Source organism: Aythya ferina (assembly GCF_964211825.1).
Source record: "Aythya ferina genome assembly, chromosome: W".
Taxonomy (NCBI): Eukaryota; Metazoa; Chordata; class Aves; order Anseriformes; family Anatidae; genus Aythya; species Aythya ferina.
In genome coordinates this window covers 10,836,071-10,841,757 of record NC_140313.1, presented here as the reverse complement: position 1 = coordinate 10,841,757, position 5,687 = coordinate 10,836,071, and the positions used below count along the sequence as shown (strand labels likewise).

At 42.1% G+C, this 5,687-nt stretch overlaps 1 long non-coding RNA gene across 1 annotated transcript; it reads left to right on the top strand.

Moving 5' to 3' along the window:
- The first annotated feature begins 612 nt into the window (after window positions 1-612).
- On the top strand, window positions 613-5,454 carry LOC311426389. The gene is made up of 2 exons (XR_014686697.1): window positions 613-858; window positions 2,996-5,454. It is a non-coding gene; the product is annotated as an uncharacterized lncRNA (long non-coding RNA).
- The last annotated feature ends 233 nt before the right edge of the window (window positions 5,455-5,687 follow it).

The following is a 5,687-nucleotide window of genomic DNA, read 5'->3' as shown; positions in this document are numbered from 1 at the left end:
ATATTCTATTCATAACATCTAACATTTTAAAAATGTCTTCCTTGTCATGCTGACTATTTAAGTAATGTATCCAAAGCTGAAACAGAATCTTCCCTAGCCAAGTTTTAAAAATGAAGAGGTGGTAATTATTATTATTATTATTATTATTATTATTATTATTATTATTATTTTGTCTGTTTTTTTTTTTTTTTTTTTGAAAAGCCTGGAATGCCTCTGAAAAACAGATCCCCAACACAAAAAAAACAACCTTGACAAGTACCAAAATGGAGTTATTTTAAATATTGTTGAGGGATTTTTGAAACAGCAAGGAGGCCATGACTTGCTGCAGCTGAGCAAACCAAGCTGCCAGGACGACTATGAGAAGTTCCAATGACAGTGCTCCCACATCGCCCGATTGAGGAATTTAAAAAATATTGTTGCCAGCAGCTGGCTTCAAGGACGAGATCTATGTGACTGCTAATCACAAGGGGGTTGTTTTCTTGCAGGTGGGGTTGTTTTCTTGCAGGTGTTTGTCTGAGTGCTTTTGACCAATAATCTTGTGTGAGACACTATCCACCCCTGTTAAGTTTGCTATAAAAGTCAGGCTATTCGGGTAATAAAGGGGAAGCATGATCTGACCATACTAGTGTCTGTCGTGTTTTCGGCCATTCTTCCTGCAACAAGTGGAGCCCGAACAGGCTGAGACCCGGCGAGACACGGAGAGACCTGAGAGGCACGGAGAGACCTGAGAGACGCGGAGTGGAGTCGCGGTGAAATGCGGAGAAGTGCAGTTTCTGAATTTTAATTTGATCTAGGAGAAGCGCCCCACCATTTGGTGGCTCCTGTTTGGGACCAATGACATCTTGAACCTGAATAAAGGTAAGCAAAAATTTTGATTTTTATGAGCTCCCTTGCCGGCTGCAGCACTATTTTTTGCCCGTAATTCTGCGTGCAAAGATCCGAACGAAGACGACAGAGTCGTAAGTATTTAAGGCGTATACCATTCGGTTGGGTGGGATTCGGTTGCCTGTGTGTGTAAGAGTGTGACTGAGATGGAACTGAGTTCCGAAGCGAGTGTGGAGGTCTTCTAACCGCGGTTCCAATCTCCCTCAAGGGACTTGGCCGGTGAAGGACCGAAGCGATTCCTATAGGATTTGTGGGTGGGTGATAGGTCCTAAACCCCCTGCAAGACACTCTTACTAAGGTAACCAAGGGCTGTGGGAATTGCCATAGTAAAATTCCTAGATGGGTCAGACAGAATCAAAGACCAGGGACCAGAAGAAAGGGAGCAAATTACCAGACATACCACCAGAAAGTCCATTAGGAATAATGATTGGAAATTGGAACGATAGGGGCCCCAGAAAAGGAAAAAGTAAATTAAAAATGGTCCAGTATTGTATGATAGAATGGCCAAAGGAGCCTTTAAAACCACATGTCTTTTGGCCTGTTTTTGGATCCTTTGAAGACTGGATTTGCCAGGCCTTAAATACACATGTTAATTCAAAGAAACCTTTTAGCCAAGAAGAAAATGATCATGCAGGATTATGGATCAGGACTTCACATCCTTTTCCAGCCTCAATATTTACACTAAAAGCAGATGAGAAATTTGAAGAAGAAGAAGAAAATAGGAAAAAGAAAAAGATGATGAATGGGAGCCGTTGGATAACCTACCACCTCCATATTCTAACAATCCACCCCCGGTGGCTCCCCCTCCGGTGGCCATGGTGTATCCACCAGTACCACTGTTGCCCCTGCCTCCACCACCAACAGCACCGGAATTAGACTGACCTCCGGCTGCATGTATGAGAAATAGGACTGCTGTATCTGAGAGAGCTTCTCTATATCCCTTAAGAGAGGTACCCCTTGGAGGCTATCAGGGAGGCATCGGGTTTGTGGCAGTCCCATTAAATACCCTGTTTGGTCCTGTTTGGGCGCCAGTAGGGAGGATAAAATATCTATTGGTAATAGTAGATCATTTAACACAATGGGTAGAAGCTTATCCCATAGCATGAGCTACGGCACAAATGGTGGTAAAAATTCTATTAGAACACCTGATACCTAGATATGGGATAATCCAGTACATTGATTCTGATCAGGGCACACACTTTACCTCTAAAATAATAAAATTATTATGTCAATCATTAGGTATTCAGTGGAAATACCATACTCCATGGCACCCACAAAGCTCAGGGAAAGTAGAAAGAATGAATCAAACAATAAAACAATTGGCTAAGTTAATGATCGAGACACAAATGCTTACCTGGACAAAATGCTTACCGTTGGCACTTTTAAACATAAGAACTAAACCACACAGTGAGACTGGATTATCGCCATATGAAATGTTATATGGTATGCCTTATTCTCAAGGGATGACTCTAGGGAACAATGTAGTTGAGGATCGTAGCATCCAGAAATATATAATTACTATTGGAAGGAGATTACAAGAGCTAAGAGAAATTGGAATAATGGCTCAAACACCACCTTTAGGATTTGCTATTTATAAGATACAACCAGGAGACAAGGTCTTAATAAAAAAAAACCTGGAGGGAAGAATCATTGAACCCCCGAGGGGAGGGACTGTACCTTGTTTTACTGACTACCGAAACAGCTGTGAGAACCGCAGAAAGGGGTTGGACCCACACACCCAGAATAAAAGGACCAATAACTACCGAAGCTTGGAGGGTTGAGTCCACTTCTGGGGAACTGAAACTAAGGCTAAAGAGAGACTAGTATTCTGGCAACGAGGCTCTTCATGAATTAAGGGCACCAGATAAAGAGGAAAAGCCTGAAGGGAGGAAAGGGAGAAGGCAAGACCGGGGCAGGACCCTCCACTGCGGTGTGTAGGGTCTACCGAGGGAGGCAACCCCTATGGGTATTGACTGCCAAGTGAGAGGGCCTCGACCGGACTTCTCCCGTACTAAGGCCAGGTTGTCCCGGGGAAAGAAAAACAAACAAACAAAAATAATAATAAATAATAAATAAGAACTTTTTAAAACCCATATAAAATTGTAATTAGTTTTCCAGGAGCTGGATCACCCCAAAAGGCTGAACAGTAACACAAGCTCAAATTGATCCTGGAAGCGGGCCCAACCCCTTGATTGAACGCATTTCTCACACCCTCAAGATTGGACGACACAGAAGGATAAGAAATGTTATATTTCCTGGTACTATTTTTACAGGGGCAATTGAGCCATGGGCGAGAATGGAAGAATAACATTTTCATTCTGGGGGAGGAAGTAGCCAAGGCCTTTAACCTTAGTAACTGCTGGGTTTGTGGAGGACCAGGGGGGGAACTGAAAGTTGGCCCTGGGTAGCTGGCCCGGTCGAACCCAAGTGGTGGGTTAGTAATTTGAGTGAAGTTCATAATGGGACACAATTTTGGAAAGAGGAAGAAGGCCCGTGGCAATTGCACTCGTCAGATCGGGGTATATACTGTTTAAACAGAACAGGAACAGTAGAGGCAAAAAAAGCATTTGTAATTGGACTCTATATCCCAGATATGATTGTACTGATCCTGAATGTGGACCTATAAACTGTACAGCATGTAAAGGAAAATGGAATGCTACATACATGTATGTCCAGCTGAAAAACGGGACTTGGATGAAATGCTCATATAAAGAATTTTTTGGATCTGGATGTAAAACCATGGCAAGCGCACAAGCAGAGGGACAATTTGACGTTCAGATCCTGAGCTGTCAGTGTGATAACACCACTAGGGAGCAGCGTGTGGTAAGGGTCTACCGCTGGAGGTGGAAAGATGAGAATGGGAAACAAGTGTTCTTTAAACATTTCTGGTCAGCTCGTAATATGACAAGCCGCCAAGGAGAACTTGGTTGTAATTGTAAGTGGGAATCCAGTGCGGGAGCTTGGAGGTGTACATATACGAGTACTAATGGGGCGGACATTGTAACAGGACCACTCGGTAACGAAAACACTCTGTATTTTCATGTTCCAAAGAATAAAAGTGAATGGGATGGTCCTTTTCCAAATGGGACGTGGGCTCTAAAGGGACATTATTGGGTGTGTGGCAAACATGCCTACAAAAGGCTACCAAAAGACTGGTCAGGAATATGCTATGTGGGATACATAAGACCCTTGTTCTTTTTATTGTCACAAATACAAGGAAATAAATTAGGAATAAAATTATATGATGATCTGAATACAGACAAACGATCTACTGATGCTTTCTTAGCCAGGGGTAGCGCCCAAAAAATGGAGAGAAGATGAATGGCCTCCTGAAAGAATCATAGAGCATTATGGACCGGCTACCTGGAACCCGAATGAGGTAGTATCGGGGGCCCGAGAACCTATTTATAATTTGAATCGAATAATTAGTTTGCAAGCTGTCCTTGAAATTATAACCAATCAAACAGCGACGGCTTTGGATCTTTTGGCTTATCGGTCCACCCAGATGAGGAATGCTATCTTTCAACATAGAATGGTTTTAGACTATTTACTATCAGAAGAGGGGGGAGTGTGTGGAAAGCTGAACGATTCTAATTGTTGTTTACAAATTGATGATAATGGGAAAGTGGTTAAACAGATAACAAAAGAAATTAGAAAATTAGCCCACTTCCCAGTACAAACTTGGAAAGGTATGGATTGGGATTTGTTTTCATGGCTGCCCGGTGAACCATGGGTTAAAAGGATGTTATTTTTATTTTTATGTGGTGTAATGATGTTATTATTTATACCTTGTATGATACCTTGCTTTACATTATTGATGTGCCGGAAAATAAATAGTACGCAATTTGTGATGACTTCGGTAGAGAAGGAAGGTGATATGTCAGTAATGATGCTTAAGAATTGGACCCACCAAGAACGGACTGATGAAATCCAGTTGTTACTGGTAAAAGTTGAAAAAGAGACACAAATTGAGGATATTAAAAAGAAGATAAGGGATTGTGAGGAATGTTTTAGCAATTCATGTCAATAGAGAGCTTGAAGGGAAAAGTATTTGTAGGCTTTTCCTTGAAGTCTCTGATATCTGGGGGGGGTCCAGAATAACTGCTAACTATTATGACCATTGCATGGGACACTATGCAAGTCTCTGATATCTGTCCAGGAGATTAAGGAGAAGGGGAAAGCTGAAGGACAACTAAAAGACAAAGCTTGCAGGGGATGTTGCACAAGTCTCTGACATACAGCCAAGTTGGACAAAGAAGAAGGACAAGAAAAAAAGCCTGGGAGGAAGACTATGAGCCTTCAGCACGAAAGACCCCCAGAGACCCCCAGAGGGACCACCGGAGACTGATATGCATGCTCCAATGGGAGGGTTTAGATTCTGGAAACTAATTATAATAACCCTGTTTTTTCTAGAAGTAGTAATGAATATGTATTAGCCTAGGAGCATAAAAATAAGCCACCTGATGTAACTGGTGTGCGTCTTGGTGGAGCGGAGGCTCCCGGCGCACCCAGCGCTGTTTGCTTACCTCTATTCGTTTAATAAATTGTAAAACTTTGATTGTAATCCTATTTGGGACTTAGCCATTTATTACACTACGGAAGAGAGAAAAGATCTGTTCATGCATCTTACTTGGACTACTCCATTGGGGTTGACTGAGATCATTGTACATATCCCACGAAACGCTGAATCCTTTTCCTCATTGTCCCTTATGTTTTGCAGAGATGTACACCTAATAAATTGGAAAACAAATCCTAGCTAATTCTACTACTTTTTCATTCAGTCAGGTCAGAATTAGATTACA